Source organism: Halichoerus grypus, chromosome X, assembly GCF_964656455.1.
Source record: "Halichoerus grypus chromosome X, mHalGry1.hap1.1, whole genome shotgun sequence".
Lineage (NCBI taxonomy): Eukaryota > Metazoa > Chordata > Mammalia > Carnivora > Phocidae > Halichoerus > Halichoerus grypus.
This window is the reverse complement of record NC_135727.1, coordinates 112,182,298-112,199,996: the sequence shown is the minus strand read 5'-3', so window position 1 is coordinate 112,199,996 and position 17,699 is coordinate 112,182,298. Positions and strand designations below refer to the sequence as shown.

At 41.0% G+C, this 17,699-nt stretch overlaps 1 pseudogene; it reads left to right on the top strand.

Moving 5' to 3' along the window:
• The window catches only part of LOC118532101 (transcription factor SPT20 homolog pseudogene), an 86,477-nt pseudogene that overhangs the window by 34,194 nt on the left and 34,584 nt on the right, over positions 1-17,699 (top strand).

Sequence of the window (17,699 nt, the reverse complement as noted above, 5' to 3'; positions counted from 1 at the left end):
GAGGGGATTTCTGATTTCAATCCTTTTGGATATATACCCAGAAATGGGATGGCTGGATAATATGGTAGCAGTATTTTAAACTTTGTGAGGAATCTCTATTGTTTTCCACAGGAGTTAAATCATTTAACAATGCTACCGACAGTGTACAAGGGTTTCAGTTTCTCCCCATCCTCACCAACACTTGTTATTTTCTGTTTTTTTTTAAATAATGGTCATCCTAGTGGGTGTGAGATGATATCTCATTGTAGTTTCAGTTTGTATTTCTCTGATAGCTCGTGATGTTGAACATCTTTTAATATGCTTATTGGCCATTTTTGTATCACTTTTGGAAAAGTGTCTATTTAAGTCCATTGCCCATTTTTAAATCAGGTTATCTAATTTTTTTTTTGTTGCTGAGTAACAGGAGTTTTTTATATATTCTGGATATTAACTCCTTATCAGATAGATGATTTGTAAATATGTTCTCCCATTCATTAGGTTGCCTTTTCACTCTGTCGATTGTGTCCTTTGATTCAGAAAGGCTTTTAAGTTTGATGTAGTCCCATTTGTCTATTTTTTTGCTTTTGTTGCCTGTTTTTCTGTGTGTATGTATGTCATGTTCAAGAAATTATTGCCAAATGCAATGTCAGGAAGCTTTTCCCCTGTGTTTTCTTCTAAAAGTCTTATAGTTTTGGGTTTTACCTTTAAATCTTTAATCCATTTTGAGTTTATTTTTTATATAGTATAAAGGTATAACTTCATTCTTTTGCACGTGGGTATCCAGTTTTCCTAACACTGTTTGTTGAAGAGTCTGTCCTTTCTCCATTGAGTGGTCTTGGCGCTCTTGTCAAAGATCATTTGACCATAGAAGTTAGGGTTTATTTCTGGGCTCTCTATTCCAGTAATATATCTGTCTTTATGCCAGACCTCACTGTTTTCATTACTGTGGTTTTGTAATATGTTTTGAAATCAGGAAATGTGAGTCTGTCACACTTTTTTCAAGATTTGTCCTTTTTGAGGGGCACCTGGGTGGCTCAGTGGTTAATAGTCTGCCTTCGGCTCAGGTCATGATCCTGGAGTCCTGGGATCCAGTCCCACATCGGGCTCCCTGCTCATCAGGAAGCCTGCTTCTCCCTCTCTCACTCCCCCTGCTTGTGTTCCCTCTCTCACTGTGTCTTTCTCTGTCAAATAAATAAATAAAATCTTAAAAAAAAAAAAAGATTTGTCCTTTTTGAAAATTGTTTTGGCTATTTAAGTTTCCTTGGGCTTCCATATGAATTATAGCACTTTTTTTCCATTCTTGCAAAAAATGCTGTTGGGATTTTGGTAGGAATTGCATTGAATCTGTAAATTACTTAAGGGAATATTGACATCTTAACAATATTAATTCTTCCTATCCATGAACACAGAATGTCTTTATATTTATTTGTGTCTTCTTTCATTTCTTTCAGCAATGTTTTGTAGTTTTCAGTGTACAGGTCTTTCACGTCTTTGGCTGGGTTTATTCCTAAGTATTTTATGCTTTTTGGTATTGTTGTAAATGGAATTGTTTTCTTACTTTCCTTTTCAAACTGTTAGTGTATAGAAATACAGCAGTTTTTTGCATGTTCATTTTGTATCCTGCTGCAACTTTGGTGACTTTATTAGTTTTAACAGGTTTTTTTGTATGTCAAATCTTTAGGGTTTTGAAGTACAGATTTTTGTTTAAAGATTTATTTATTTATTCGAGAGAGAGAGAGAGAGAGTGCAAGTGGGAGAGGCAGGGAGAGAGAGAGAATCTCAAGCAGACTCCACACTGAGCATGGAGCCCGATGCGAGGCCCGATCTCATGACCCTGAGATCCTGACCTGAGCTGAAACCAGGAGTTGGATGCTTAACTGACTGTGCCACCTGAAGTACATATTTAAAAAAAAAACAAAACAGCCTCATTGTAAGATAAAATATTAACATATGACTGAAATTATGAGTTTCTAAATAGTTCTTGTGTAAGTAAGTTGAAACTTCACTAGAGAGGGACTTTGTCCAGATTTCAATAAACCTGAAATTCATGGCACCATCTCTAATTGTATAATACTTACCATTGTCTGTAATATAATGGAAGGAAGTGGGCAGACTTTTTTACTTACGTCTGATAAAATATTCATGCATGTGACATTTTTGTTTTCAATGACATTTCTATTCCTTTACCCTTCTAGGGAGATTTCTGATAACCCCAAGTAGTTTTCATCATGCCAGTGCAGATTATAAAACACTGTGTTGGGTTTCTGGAGATTTCTGATTACAGTGAGTGTATTGTATATGAGGCTGGTGTTTCAGCCTCACGATTACAAAATTCACAGTAAGAATTGATGGGGCTAGTGAAGGAAAAGGTCTGACTTTGAGGTTCTTCTTATAGGTCAGTGCCCAGCATCTTCTGATGATGCTCTCAGACATGCCGTGGAAGAAACAGCCAGAAATGTACTTTCAAAATCTCATTGCAAAGTAGGAATCTCTCTTTCAACAGATTCCTTGCCTACAAACATTCTTCAGGGTAGAGATTGTTGGCATTCTCAGAGGTAAATGCACATGTGCAAGAAACAAAAACATTCTTTGAACTCTCCACTCTGAGATCGAGACCTGAGCCAAGATCTAGAGTCAGATGCTTGATTGACTGAGCCACCCAGGCGCTCCTAAAAACATTCTTACTTTGCTAAAGTTTGAAAGAGTTCCTTTTAACTTTGAAAAATATATTCTGAGACATTGATTCTGAACCGTTTGGGAATTGTGGCAACATCATTGGGTTAATTTTAAACATATCCTACTCTGACTCCATCAAAGTTTTTAGTTGTCAGCATTAGAATCCACTCTCTCTAGCTTAAGGGGTTTATTCAAAATATTAAATAGCTTTCAGAGTCTGGGAGGTCAGAGAGTCAGGCTTGGAGGCTGCACACGTAGAGAGACAGGCAAAGCTCATAACTGCTTCATGCACCTGTCCCACAGGAACCTCCCTGCCAATGTATCTATGACCTTAGATACACCATACAGCTCTGAGTCCATGGCACCCAGCTAAAATTTTGAAAGCCTTACAACAGTCTTTAATATATAACGGACTATGAAATTTCCTTGCTGATTGAGTCTGAGTCAGGCCAAACGCTCATTTTCAAGAGGAGGAATGACATGGTTTGCACAAGGTCTTGACTTTCGGGCCAGTATAGAGGGTGAGGGTGGGAGGGGATGGGTCTGCTCCAGTGTGTCAAGAGTTGAATTAAAGACGTTGTTGGTGGGCCCAGATACCATCACTGGATTCTTTTCGCTATTTTGTCCTTGGAAAGATGAGGCTTAGATTCTCTCCCCTTCCTGTCCCTAACCTGTCCCTAATTAACTCTGGGACCTTGGGCAAACCATGCAATCTCTCTGGCTTCAGTATCCCTATCTGTAAAACCCTTGGAGAATCAGGCATGAGCCTAACAATAAGCTATTATTAGCTTATTTTAATAATGATAACATCACTAATTATTATTATTAAGTGTTCCACTAGGGCGCCTGGGTGGCTCAGTTGGTTAAGCGACTGCCTTCGGCTCAGGTCATGATCCTGGAGTCCCAGGATCGAGTCCCGCATCAGGCTCCCTGCTCAGCGAGGAGTCTGCTTCTCCCTCTGACCCTCCCCCCCTCATGCTCTCTCTCTCTCTCATTCTCTCTCTCAAATAAATAAATAAAATCTTAAAAAAAAAAAAAAAAAGTGTTCCACTAATCGCCACATGTATGCTATCTCATTTAATTCTCATAACCACCCTGTGAAGTGGATACTTTCGTTCAGTTCATTTTATGGATGAAGAATCTGGGCCTAAAGGGGTTCAGAACCTTGCCCAAGGGGGTAAAAAAATCAGAGCTCCCATTTTAGTAGAGAACTGGCTCACCGCAGGGCACCTGCTCTTAAACCCTGCCTCTCCATCTTTAGGGGAAATTCCAGCTTTAAAACTATTGTTCTCTGATTCAACCTTGATACCTCAGTAGGAATTAAATACCCTCTTTGTTTCTGTAAGACCTATAATTGCCCACCAAACTACACTCTTTCTGGTGTTGGCCCAGCATGATGTAATGACACTTGGCCCTTTCTAACAGGGAAGAGTGTGAGGATTAACGAGGTGATGACTGGTAAGGGCTTTGAGCCTGTTTAATAAAAGCTTGATCTTGTGGGCTTCCATATGGGAAAAGAATTATTTTTAATAGGAGTGAGAAACTGATGAGCATTCAATAGCAAGCGGCATTTTGTTTTTAGACGGCGGTCTCTTAAACCGCGAGCTATCATTTTGTTTAATGATTTCCAACCCGAATAAGCAGTATAACAAGTGAGCCTAAAATCAGTTAGTCAACCAAAAGGCAAACATTTTTGTAACCAGGAGATAGGGGAGCTTTACAGCCTTTAAACAATATAATCGGAGAGCACCCCCTGCCATCTTACCAACTGGCAACATAAAATACGTGGGTTTTAATCGTTACACTGAGATAGCTTGAGCAACCAGCTGATAGGAAGCTTAAATCTACTTGATTCTCAGGGAAAAAAAATAAGCTTAAAAACCATGTGGTGTGTTTATTTTATTTGTGTGTTTTCAAATCTACTGCAAGGGATTAAGAATTCAAACATTATAAACATTGCAGTCAACTTACACCCTCTCCTCAAAATGATATGCTAAGCCCGCTGGAAGATACACATAGGGACCGTGCAAGGGAAGTTAAGTACAGGGGCCTGGCTTCCAGCTCTTGGCGTGTCCGAGGGAGCCAACAACACCCACCTTGGCCCCCCTTGCTCTGCTAACACCAATGCTATTCTTCCCTGGGGCATTCATTGCTTTGGACATTTTCACGTTCCCCATGCATGCCCCGGTCTCCATTAGGTCTTTCCTGCTTTCTGTGTCAAGGCACTTTGAACTTACCCTCATAACCTTATCCATCATTTTTCATCATTACTTGTTAATGTCTGCCTCTCCCACCGTACCGTAAATTCCCCGTAGGTCTAGCCAAGCCCTGATGCGGAGTCTGGCACAGAGTAAGGGCTCGATAAATATTTGTAAATTTGTATGTTCTTGTGGGGGAATGGGAGAAGAATGGGAAAGAATAAAAAGAAAACTTTAATAGGATTTAAGATCTTTCATCTTTCCGATGTCTTCATAAAAACGCATGTTATGGGGCACCTGGGAGGCTCAGTCGTTAAGCGTCTGCCTTCAGCTCAGGTCATGGTCTCAGGGTCCTGGGATCGAGCCCCGCATCGGGCTCCCTGCTCCGCGGGAGGCCTGCTTCTCCCTCTCCCACCCCCCCCCGCTTGTGTTCCCTCTCTCGCTGTCTCTCTCTCTCTATTAAATAAATAAATCAAATCTTAAAAAAAAAAGAAAGAGAGAGCAGGAGCGGGAGGGGCAGATGGAGAGGGAGAGAGAATCTCAAGTAGACTCTATGATGAGTGCAGAGCCCGATGTGGGGCTTGATCTCACGACCATGAGCCGAAACCAAGAGTCAGATGTTTAACTGACTGTGCCACCCAGGCGCCCTGTCCCGTGGCTCTTTTATCACCACTGCACTCCTTGGCATGGGAGGAGCCTTCAGCAGAATTGGGATGTCTGTGACATTTGTCCTCAGTCCTTCTTTTTTTTTTTTTTTTTAAAGTAGGCTCCATGCCCAGTGTGGAGCCCAACATGAGGTTTGAACTCATGAGCCCGAGATTAAGACCGAGTTGAGATCAAGAGTTGGACGTTCAACCAGCTGAGCCACCCAGGCGCCCCGTCTTCAGTCCTCTGATGCCACTTAGTTCAGACCCAAGACCATATGCATTGAGTACAGTGGCAGAGCAGTGCGCTGTGGTGTCAGAAAGGTCCCAGTGCAAATCCTAGCCCCACTGTTTACTGGCTGTATGGTTTTAGGCTTTCATGGCAGCCACAAAAGTGTTCCACTTGGGCCTCTTGCTTTGTGAGCCTAGTTGACTGAGGTCGCAGCTCCTGCCCCTTCTAGATCCCCTGCTGCATAGCACCCAGGCTGTGCTTCCCTGCTAATGACTGAGCATGGTCAGGGTACCAGTGCAGGTCATTCCTGAGATGTGCGGGACTCTTCCACTGGGCCACCTTGGCTTGAGGACTCCCCGTTGGCCTGGATGAGACTTTCCTAGACCCATGCCACAGCCCAACACTCTTCCTTTGAACTTCTGCTCCCTTCTGTATTTCCTCTAGGAGGGCCAGGCTAGCATCACCATCTGAAGGCTCTCCCTGCATTCTCCTGCTCCTTCCCCATGAGCCTTTCCCAGGTGCCACCCGCCCCCCCCCATGCATCTCTTGCACATCCAATCCCATCTTGGCATCTGCTTTTCAAGGGACCCAGTGAATTAACAGAACTAGTCACCTAACCTCTCTGTGACTCAGTTTCCTCATCTATTAATTGGAGATAACATAATTTTCTATTAGGTTTGCAGTGAAGTTCAGTGTAAATAAGTCTGGCATCCTGTCACACAGAAACTATCATTAATTCCCATCATTTTGCCTTCTATGGTACCCCTTCCTCCTTCCCATTGACATTGTCCCTCTTGAAGTATCATGTATCTCTTCCTTCAGGTCCCAAGGTATTAATTAGCTGACAACCCCTCTCCACCTGTGTTAATATACTAATGATAGTAGTACTTTAACAGGTGTCCTCTGTGGCATAATCGGTAAGTCATCCTAAGAATGGAACAGCATGAAGAAATCATGAAATGGTCACATGTCTTTGGCACCCTTCTAAATCCCCTTTCTGCCACTCTTTCTGTTTCTACCCTCTCAGTGGTGGGAGGAATAGCCTTGGGCTGTGTCTTCTCTGCCCCTAATAAAGCCTGTTGTCAGGGAGGACATGCCAGTAGGGGCCCCTGGTGTCTACTCTGTATTTAGCTGCCTATTCCTCCTGTCCATAGGCTGGGCCTGCCCTGGGCAGCTGGGAATAGGAGCAATGAGGTTCTCAGTCTCACTGGCTCTAACTGCCTTTCCATGCTGCTCTGGAACTTCTTCTTAGCACTCCATTCTCAAAAGGCAGTCTCTCCCTTCTAGACTGGGCCTGAAGTTCTACTTGCACCAAAGTGGTTGACCAAATAGAATAGCGCTTGCTTATCCCTCTAAGCATACATGTTTCAAGCATAGCATGTAGAAGGATCTGTTTGGTAGACAGGATGGCCTTAGTGGAGACAAGTGGTGGGCAAAGTCCACCCTCTTTTCTGGTGCTGGAGACCCTCAAAATGTCTCCTTTGCTGCCCACACCTCTCTGGGCTGACCCACAGCAATTCATAAATGGCCTGATCTTCTAGGACGGACCTGACGTTAATTCATCATGACTTCTGAACTAGGGCTACAATAAGTGTCTTAGCTTCTTCATTCCTAGCTGATTTGAACTTTCTGAACCTTCTGGAACCTCCCTGAGAATGGCCATCCCAACCCTTCCTTTCAGGATCTCCTGTTGCAGTTAGACTTGTTGCAGTCCAGTTACATGTTTGACTTGTAGGTGATGTTTTCCAAATGTCACACCTTCCTCTGTGTAGCCCAACAGCTCCCAAGCTCCTTTATGACGGGCTGAGAGTACCATGCGATGCCCTTGAGGTGTATAGAAGATACTGCCTGCACCGTCTCTTTCCCATGGTAGCACACTCTTTTCCAAAGCCTTCAGGACCCACATGCACAGGCTCCTTTGACAAGTTAAGAGTTTAAAAACAAAGAATGAGACAGAGAGTAAATGCTGTTTATTGTAAAAAGTCAACCCATAAACAAGCCTACCTAGCAGACGTTGTGGGTGCCCCACCCTCATCTCCTGGACCTCACCATTTCCATGTATGCCAGTGACTTCCTCCCCTAAGCTCCTGTGACTATGAGCCCAAGGCTTACCTGGGTGGGGAGTAAATGCTGCAGGAGTGGTTCTCAACCAAGGGTGGCAGAAATTGGTGTAGAACTACTCCATCTTCCTTTCCCCTAGGGTGGGACAGCAATAAAGCAGGTTTTCCACCAATGTCCATTTGCCCACAGTGATAACCTGCTCACTAACATAGACTGTATTGGTGTTCTTCCCTATCTCACGTCCCCACCACCCTCCCAGTACTTCTTGGGTCCATGGGTCGAGCTACTTGTCACTCAAGTAGCTTCTGCTACTCCACTTCTGCTTCTGGGGGGACCCAACCTAGAACAGTCCATATCCTAAACAATATTCTCTGGAAAAAGCCTTTCACCTTGCTTACAGCAATGAACTCCAAATTTTTTGCTTGTGTACTTTCATTAGTACACACCCCTAGTATGTCCATACTTGTTTATATGTGACAGACTATCATTAACCAGTATATTAAGTCATAGCCTATAACTTGGGTAAGCTTTAGATCCATATTTCCAGTAGGTACCTGGATAATTTTGACTTCTTTGAAAAACCACTTCTTTCTAAAAAGATTTTATTTATTCATTTGAGAGAGAGAGAAAGAGAGAGAGCACGAGCAGGGGGAGGGGCAGAGGGAGAGGGAGAAGCAGACTCCCTGCTGAGCAGGGAGCCCGATGTGGGGCTCCATCCCAGAACCCCAGGATCATGACCTAAGCCGAAGGCAGATGCTTAACCATCTGATCCACCCAGGCACCCCCTGAGCAACCTCTTTTCAGTTATAAATAGGTGGTATTGTTTTTATGTCAAATATGGTAGACAAAGAAGGTTCTAGAAGGAGGAGAAATGCAACATTCGTTACATTGTCAGAAGGAGAAATCTAATGTTTTCTGGTTGTTTGATTCTTCTTGCTTTATTAATATTATTTCCAACCAGGGTTTCCTTTGTGGGACTCCTCAAAATTACCTGTTTATTGTGTGAGGGTTGGTTTCATTATAACTAGAGCCTAGAATCTGTAAACACATTCTAACCAGCCAGGAAAAAACTTTGAGATGTTGCAAAATGTTGAAAGCAAATGACAAGGCTTATCATCTTATCATCCCTTCAAATGAGAAACTCCCACTCTGTCTTCAAAATAACTTGAGCATTGTTCTTGTCTTGTGACTGTCTGACCCACAGACGGGGGGAGGGTGGCAGCACCAATCCATATCTTATCCCCTAGTTGAGTTTATTTTCTTATTCTTTGAATCAAAAAGAAATGCAATAGAAGTTATCTCTACTTCCCCCACCCCAGTGGATCATCCTGACCACCCCTTGTAGTGTGTACCCCTCCTTTGGAGGCCATTGATATGCTTGCATCCAGTCCCCATGTCTCCCCCTATCGATAGCTTCAAGAGCCTCCTTGCCCTGAACCCATCTTCCCATACCTGCCCAACCTCTCCAGAACACTCTGCTCCAGTCAGCCTGGCCTCTTCCGTCCTCTAGCCCTTCATTTTTTCTCAGTCGTGGTGTGTGACCTCTCTCTTGCCCTGTGTGCATCCACGTTTTGTTCATCTTTCCCATGGGCTTCTGCCCAGCTCTTCCAGCCCGGAATGATCTCACTCTGCTCCTAATCCCTGGAACACATCTAGACTTCACTGCACATTTTTTTTTTTGCAACTTTCCACCTACTTACTTGTCTCTGTAGCTGAGCTCTAACAGCTGCCCACAGTCCAGAGCCACCTGAGCCTCTAATAAGCCACAGAGGAGACGGAGAGTTTATTAGAGGTAACATGGTTTTTATTAGGTGGTGCCAGGTCCTACATCCCCAAAGCAGCCCACAGGCCTGAGGATCCTCCTGGGCTCTCAGCACAGACCTTGCTTTTTGGCTCTCCCAGTGTCTGTCTCCTCTGGTGACTGGCTGGGGAGTATAAACATGAATGAGTCTGTGGCACAGAGGCAATAAGGAAGCCATGGAGAAATTACTTGGACTTCTCCCTGAGAGGGCAGAACGGTGCCAGGCTTAGGGTGAGTTAACCCACATTTCTCATGGATTACAGCTTTTGTTCTGCCTTTCCAGGCTGAGCCAAGCACATTCATAATTACTTTTCTTTAAAAGAAGCCCACATTTATTTTTTAAATTTGATCTCCCAAAGCACAGAGTTAACCCCCCCTTTTTTTTACAGCTTTATGAAGACATATTTCACATGCCACATAATTTACCCATTTAACATGTACAGCGGTTTTTAGTATACTCACAGCATTGTGCAATCTAACCCTGTGATGGTCATTTTTATGTGTCAGCCTGGCCTTAAGAATCTAGTTAGTCCCCAGTTATTCAACTGAACACTAATCTAGGTGCTGCTGTGAAGGTATTTTGTAGATGTGGTTAAACTCCATAATCACTTGACTTTAAGGGAGATTATTTTAGATAATCTGGGTGACCCTGATTCATTCAGGTGAAAGGCCTTAAGAGCAGAGCTGAGGTCGCCCAGAAGAAGGAATTCTGCCTGCAGACTGCAGCTTTGGCTCATGCCTGAGTTCCAGCCTGCTCTTCCTGTCAGCCTGCCCCAAGGGTTTCAGAATTACCTGGCCACCCCCACAAGTGTACAAGGTGTTTCCTTGCACTAAATCTCTTAATATATATCTCTGGTTGGTTATATGTTTCTGGTTGAAACCTGACGGACACAAACCCACTTTTAGAATATAAAAACAAATCTCCATTTTCTATAGGAGTCCGCTTCTCTTCCTTAGGATACCTCACAATCTTCTGTCCTTTTGTTGTGTGTTCTTATTTATTTATTATTTTAATTATTGTTATTATTTTTTCAAATGGTAAGAACATTTATTGTAAAGAGGGTCTAGGGTTTCCATAGGAAGATCAGAATATGTGAATACTTACAATTATTTTAGTCTTTTAAAAAAATTTCAGTATACTTAACATACAGTGTTACATTAGTTTCAGATGTGCAATATAGTGATTCACCAACTCTGTACATTGCTCAGTGCTCATCATGATACGTGTACTCTTAATCCCCTTCACCTCTTTCCCCCATCCCCCCACCCACCTTTACTCTGGTAACCATCTGATTGTTCTCTATAGTTTAGAGTGTTTTTTGGTTTGCCTCTCTTTTTTCCTTTGCTCATTGTTTCATTTCTTAAATTTCACACATGAGTGAAATCATATGGTTTTGTCTTTCCCTGATTGGCTTAGTCTGCTTAGCATAATACTCTCTAGCTCCACCCATATTGCTGCAAATGGCAAGATTTCTTTCTTTTTGATGGCTGAGTGATATTCTAGTATATATATACACCACGTCTTCTTTATCCATGCATCTATTGATGGACACTTGGGCTGCTTCTGTAATTTGGCTATTGTGAATAATGCTGCAATAAACATGGGGGTGCCTGTATCCCTTTGAATTAGTGTTTCTGTATTTCTTTGCACGAGGGTTCTTTTTTCTCCACATTCTCACCAACACTTACTGTTTCTCGTGTTGATAATTTTAGCCATTCTGAAGGGCGTGAGGTGATATCTCATTGTGGTTTTCATTTGCATTTCCCTGACGATGAATGATGTTGAGCATCTTTTCATGTGTCTGTTGGCCATCTGTGTGTCTTCTTTGAAGAAATATCTGTTCATGTCTTCTGCCCATTTTTAAATTGGATTATTTAAAGTTTTTTTTTGTGTTGAGTTGTGTAAGTTCTTTATATAGTTTGGATACTAACCCTTTATCAGATATGTCATTTGCAAATATCTCCTCCCATTCAGTAGGTTGTTGTTTAGTTTTGTTGGTTGTTTCCTTTACTGTGCAGAAGCTTTTTATTTTGATGTAGTCCCAATAGTATAATTTTTGCTTTTATTTCTCTTGCCTCAGGAAACATATCTAGAAAGATGTTGCCATAGCCAGTGTCAGAGAAATTACTGCCTGTCCTCTCTTCTAGGATTTTTATGGTTTCAGGTCTCACATTTAGATCCTTAATTCATTTTGAGTTTATTTTTGTGTATAGTGTAAGGAAGTAGTCCAATTTCATTATTTGCACGTAACTCTCCAGTTTTCCCAACACCATTTGTTGAAGAGACTGTCTTTTTCCCACTGTATATTATTGCCTCCTTTGTTGAAGATTAATTGACCATATAATTGTGAGCTTATTTCTGGACTTTCCATTCTGTTCCATTGATCTGTGTGTCTGTTTTTGTGCCAGTACCATACTGTTTGGATCACTACAACTTTGTAATATAACTTGAAGTCTGGAATTTTGATACCTCCAGTTTTGGTTTTCTTTTTCAAGATTGCTCTGGCTATTCAGGGTCTTTTGTGGTTCCATACAAATTGTAGGATTGTTTGTTATAATTCTGTGAAAAATGCTGTTGGTATTTTGATAGGGATTGCATTAAATGTGAAGATTGGTTTGGGTAGTATAGCCATTTTAACAATATTTGTTCTTCCAATCCATGATGATGGTATTTCTTTATGTCATCTTCAGTTTCTTTCAACAGTGTTTTATAGTTTTCAGAGTACAGGTTTTTCACCTCTTTGGTTAAATTTATGCCTGTGTGTTTTGTTATATTTGGTGCAATTGTAAATGGGATTGTTTTATTAATTTCTCTTTCTGCTGCTTTATTATTAGTGTATAGAAATACAACTGATTTGTGTACATTGATTTTGTATCCTGCAGCTTTACTGAATTCATTTATCAGTTCTAGTAGTTTTTTGGGGGAGTCTTTGTGGTTTTCTATATGTAGTATTATGTCATCTGCAAATAGTGAAAGTTTTACTTCTTCCTTACCAATATGGATGCCTTTTATTTCTTTTGGTAGTCTGATTGCTGTGATTAGGACTTCCAGTGCTATTTTGGGTGGAAGTGGAGAGAGTGGACATCCTTGTCTTGTTCCTGACCTTAGAGGAAAAGCTCTCAGTTTTTCCCATTGAGTATGATGTTAACTGTGGGATTTTCATATAAGGCCTTTATTATGTTGAGGTCTCTTCCCTCTAAACCTACTTTGTTGAGGGTTTTTATCATGAATGGAGGCTGTAGTTTGTGAAATACTTTTCCTGTATCTATTGAAAGGATCATATGGTTTTTATCCTTTCTCTTGTTGGTGTGATGTATCACATTGATTGATTTGTGAATATTGAACCACCCTTGCATCCTAGGAATAAACCTGATTGTGGCGACTTTTTAAATGTATTGTTGGATTCAGTTTGCTGACATTTTGTTGAGGATTTTTGCATCTATGTTCATCAGAGGTATCAGCCTCTAGTTCTCTAATTTTGTGGTGTCTTTATCTGGTTTTGGTATCAGGGTAAGTTGGCCTCATAGAATGAATTTGGATGTTTTCCTTCCTCTTCTGTTTTTGAAAAAATTTGAGAACAGGTATTAACTCTTCTTTAAATGTTTGCTAGAGGGGCCCTGGGTGGCTCAGTTGTTAAGCATCTGCCTTCGGCTTAGGTCATGATCCCAGGGTCCTGGAATCAAGCCTCACATTGGACTCCCTGCTCCACGGGAAGCCTGCTTCTCCCTCTCCCACTCCCCCTGCTTGTGTTCCCTCTCTCGCTGTGTCTCTCTCTGTCAAATAAATAAATAAAATCTTAAAAAAAAAAAGTTTGCTAGAATTCATCTCTGAAGGTATCTGGTCCTGGACTTTTGTTTGTTGGGAATTTTTTGATTACTGATTCAATTTCATTGCTAGTAACTGGTGTATTCAAATTTTCTATTTCTGGGCACCTGGGTGGCTCAGTCGGTTAAGCGTCTGCCTTCAGCTCAGGTCACGATCCCAGAATCCTGGGATCGAGTCCCGCATGGGGCAGGGAGCCTGCTTCTCTCTCTCCCTCTGCCTGCCGCTCCTGCTTGTTGTGTTCTCTCTCTCTCTGTCAAATAAATAAAATCTTAAAAACAAAACAAAACAAAAAGCAAATTTTCTATTTCTTCATGCTTCAATTTTGGTAGGTTATATGTTTCTAGGAATTTATTTCTTCTAGGTTGTCCAATTTGTTGGCATGTAATTTTTCATAATATTTCCTTACAATTCTTTGTATTTCTGTGATGTCAGTTGTTATTTCTCCTCTTTCATTTATGATTTTGTTTATTTGAGACCCCCCCCTTTTTGATGAGTCTGGCTAGAGGTTGATCAATTTTGTTGATCTTTTCAAAGAACCAGCTCCTAGTTTCATTGATCTGTTCTATTTTTTTTTTTTTTTTAGTTTCTATATCATTTATTTCTGCTCTCATCTTTATTATTTCCTTCCTTCTGCTAGTTTTGGGTTTTGTTTGGTCTTCTTTTGTTGAGTGTTCTTAAGGGTGCTTCTACATTCCTCCTGCTCCCAGGACTAAATCTTGGATTTAATGTTGATTGTATATAGGTGCAATCAAAGAAATATTCACCTCCACCAGAAGAATTTGTTGGGACTCTATTTGCAGTTTTTCCTATTGTAATTTCTACTAGAATATAAATTCTGCAGAGGAAAGGATTGCAGTTTGTTCTGCTTATTGAGGTATCTCAAGAGCCCACAACTCTGTCTGACATCACATAATAGATAGTCCATACATATCTGTTGAATGATCAAAGGCCCTGACATTGTAAGCTCCTTGGAAGGAAGAGAGGGCCTCCGTTTCCATCCTCCATAAGAGCCTAACAGTGCTAGGAAAATAGAAGGTATTTGTGGTAGGTTGCAAAAATGGCCACAAATTCTTCCTTTCTCAGAAGAGCTGGAATCTCCATCTCTTAAATCTTGGCTTGGCTGTGTGAATTTCTTTGGTCAATAGGACATGAGCAAATGTGATACAAGCAGAAATTTAAAAAATGCTTGGGTATTAAAACTTGGAATTAGAACCCTAACATGACCATAAGCTAGCCTGCTTGTGCGTAAAAGGCTACATGGAGGAGAACCAAGCATCCCAGCTGACAGGCTACCAACTACCAGACATGTGACAAGGCCTTTCTAGATCATCCACCCACCTGCCATCCTATAAGCTGAACAAAGACACATGGGCCAGCCTGGATCTGAAGGACTGCTCAACTAACCCATTGAATCGTGAGCAAAATGAAATGTTTGTGGTTTTAAGCCACTAAATTGAGGTCATGTGTTATACAGCAAAAGATAATTGATCCAGTGCTCAATAAATTCCTAAGTTTAGTTAAAGAAAGATATGTCATCTCAATTCTCAAATATTGTGCACCTGCTATATGCCAGCTTCTGTTCTTGGCACCAAGAATATGAGGATTAAAACTTGTGGTTCCTGAAAGCCTCCTTAAATATGACACCAAAAGCACAGATGACAAAAGGAAAAAAGATATATTGGATTTCATCAAAATTTAAAACTTATGTGCTTCAAAGGATACCATCAAGAAAGTGAAAAGACAACCATGGAGTTGGAGAAAAAATTTACAAATCAAATATGTGATAAGGGACTTATATGTAGAATATATAAAGAACTTGTACAACTCAATAATAAAAAGTTAAATAATCCATTTTAAAAATGAGCAAAGGATCCGAACAGACATTTCTCCAAACAAGATATACAAATGGCTGATAAACATATGAAAAGATGCTCAGCATCATTAGTTATTAGAGAAATACAAATCAAAACCACAATGAGGTATCACTTCATTCCTACTAAAATGGCTATAATAAAAACAGAGAATAGCAAGTGTTGGCAAGGATATAGAGAAATTGCAACCTTCATACTCTGCTGGGGGAAATGTAGAATGGTATAGCTGCTTTGGAAAACAGTTTGTCTATTTTCCCAAAGTTAAATAAATGCAGAGTCACCATATGACCCAATCTGGAGAGTACTCTGACACCCATCAACCAATTCTCCAATTCTCTGGACACCAATTGGATGTCCAACAATTCAATTCTGACACTAACTATATGGAGTTACTGTCAGATTCCACGTATTTAAGGGTTTAGTTCCGCAAGACTGCCCCCACTTCAGATGCCAGTTGCGAGTCTCAGGTCACTCATACTTCTGAGTGACTGGCTATAAAGCAGAGGTTTCCATGACCCCCTCATCAGATTCAGTAGTTTGCTAGAATGGCTCACAGAACTGAGAGAAATATTTTATTTATGTTTACTGCTTTCTTACAAAGCATACAACTCAGGAACAGCCAGGTGGAAGGGATGCGTAGGGCAAGGTATGGAGAGGGGAGGGAGTGTGGAGCATCCTCCCAGCAAATTCATGTGTTCAGCAACCTGGAAACTCTCCAAATATCATATTTCGAGTTTTTGTAGAGCTCCAGCACCACCTCCCCTTCCCATAGGTCAGTGGGTGGGACTGAAATTTCCAACTCTGATCACTTAACCTTTCTGATGACCAACCCTATCTTATGACCATCTAGGGGTACCTTCTTAAGTCACCTCATTAGCATAAGCTCAGGTGTGATTGAAAGGGGCTTGTTATGAATAACAACAAAAACACCCACCTATTACTCAGAAAATTCCAAGGTTTTAGGAGCTCTATACCAGAAACTGTGGGCAAAGGCCAAGTATGTTTTTGTATTATACCGCATCTAGCAGTTCCACTCTAGATGTATACCCAGGAGAAATGAAAACATGCATCCACACAAAAACTTCTATGTGAACGTTTAGAGCAGCATTCTTTATAATATCCAAAAAGTAGAAATAACCCAAATGTCCACCAACTGATGAATGGATAAGCAAAGCATGATATATCCGTACAATGGGATATCATTTGGCAACGAAGAGGAATGACGTTCTGATAAGTGCTATAATGTGGATGACCCTTGAAAAGATTATGGCAAGGAAAAGAAGTCAGACACACAAAAAACACATATCCTATGATTCTATTTATATGAAATGTCCCGAATAGGCAACTGTATAGAGACAGAAGGTAGATGAGTGGTAGCCAGGGGCTGGGACAATTGGGGGGAATGGAGGGTGACTGCTAATCGGTACAGCGTTTCTCCTTGGAGTGATAAAGTGTTCTAAAATCATATTGTGGTGATAGTTGCTCTGTGAATATACTAAAAAACAGTGATTTGTATACTTTAAATAGGTGAACTGTATAGAGTGTGAATTATATCTCAATAAACCTGTTTTTACAAACTCCAGCAACTTGGCCAAGGGCAAAGAATTACTAATAAATAGCTGAGTTGGGACTTGAATCCAGGTCCAATCTACACACTCCCTTTTTGTCTAACTTTCTATCTCGCATAAGTCTGGTGTATTTATGTATCTTAAAAAATTGTGTGCATAGAAAAATAGTAATATGTATTACATATATAAAAACATTTTATCATCCACCCTTTTAAAAAAAGATTTATTTACTTATTTATTTGAGAGAGAAAGAGAGAGAGGGAGAGCACACAAGTTGGGGGAGGGGCAGAGGGAGAGAATCTTCAAGCCAACTCCCTGCTGAGTGTGGAGCTGGGCTCGATCCCACAACCCATGAGATTATGACCTAAGCTGGAGCCAAGAGTCAGACGCTTAAGCAACTGAACCACCCAGGCACCCCTATCATCCACCTTTATAAAAGTAGTTTTTTATTTTAATTCCAGTAGGGTTAACATATAGTGTTGTATTAGTTTCAGGTGTAAAATATTGTGATTCAACACTTCTGTATGTTATTCAGTGCTTATCATGACAAGTGTACTCTAATTCCCTTCACCTATTTCCCCCATCCCCTCACCCACCTCCCCTCTGGTAACCATCAGTTTGTTCTCTATACTTAAGAGTCTGTTTCTTGTCTCTCTCTTTTTTCCCTTTGCTCATTTGCTTTGTTTCTTAAATTCCACATATGAGTGAAATCATAGGGTATTTGTCTTTCTCTGACTTATTTCACTTAGCATAGTACTCTCTAGCTCCATTCATGTTGTTGCATATGGCAAGATCTCATTCTTTTTTATGGAAGAGTAATATTCCATTGTGTGTATCTATATA